Below are 777 nucleotides of genomic sequence, written 5' to 3'. Positions count from 1 at the left end.
GGATTGAGGTTGATGCCATCATAGCATTGACATGTTGTTCTGGTGATTTGGAAGCTTCATCAAGCTTAGCCATGGCCTTTTCAAACTTCAAATTGATGGTGTCGATATGAGCACTTAGTTGAGAACCCAATTGTGTGTTGGAATCTACCTCATGCTTTTCTCCTCTAGTGGCCTTTCGAGGCGTACTATATTGGGAATTATGAACTGCCATCTCTTCGATTTTGGCCCATGTTTGGTTGTCATCAACTTCGGTAAACCTCTCATTGGATCCCATATTAAGCACATTGCGCGAGTCTTCATATAAGCCATTCCAAAATTGTTGAACAAGGAACCTCTCACTAAGTCCATGGTGTGGACAAGAACGACAAGTGTCCTTAAATCTCTCCCATGCTTCATATAATGATTCCTCATCCCTTTGCTTGAACCCGGTGATTTGGGCTCTCAACATGTTAATCTTCTCCGGAGGATAGAATTTCTTGTAGAAGGCAAGTGCTAACTTCTTCCATGAATCAATACCAAGAGTACCCTTGTCTAGGCTCTTCAACCATTGCTTTGCGGTGCCGATCAAGGAAAAAGGAAACAATACCCATCGGATTTGGTCTTGAGTAACTCCGGTTTGAGAAATTGTATCACAATAGTCACAAAAAGTCTCTATATGTAAATGAGGATCTTTACTAGGCATCCCTCCAAATTGACTTCTCTCAACTAATTGTATGAATGCGGATTTGGCAATGAAATTACCGGTTAAATGTTGTGGTGTAGGAGTACCGTTTGGTA

The 777-nt window shown here is 41.4% G+C and overlaps 1 non-coding gene across 1 annotated transcript; it reads left to right on the top strand.

Annotated features, from left to right (window-relative positions):
• The first annotated feature begins 341 nt into the window (after positions 1 to 341).
• On the top strand, positions 342 to 448 carry LOC141609641 (small nucleolar RNA R71). Its single transcript, XR_012527563.1, has one exon. It is a non-coding gene; the product is annotated as a small nucleolar RNA R71 (small nucleolar RNA).
• The last annotated feature ends 329 nt before the right edge of the window (positions 449 to 777 follow it).

This window comes from Silene latifolia, chromosome 10, assembly GCF_048544455.1.
Source record: "Silene latifolia isolate original U9 population chromosome 10, ASM4854445v1, whole genome shotgun sequence".
NCBI classification, from domain to species: Eukaryota; Viridiplantae; Streptophyta; class Magnoliopsida; order Caryophyllales; family Caryophyllaceae; genus Silene; species Silene latifolia.
The sequence above is the reverse complement of the archived record's forward strand: the minus strand, read 5'-3'. Positions and strand labels throughout refer to the sequence as shown.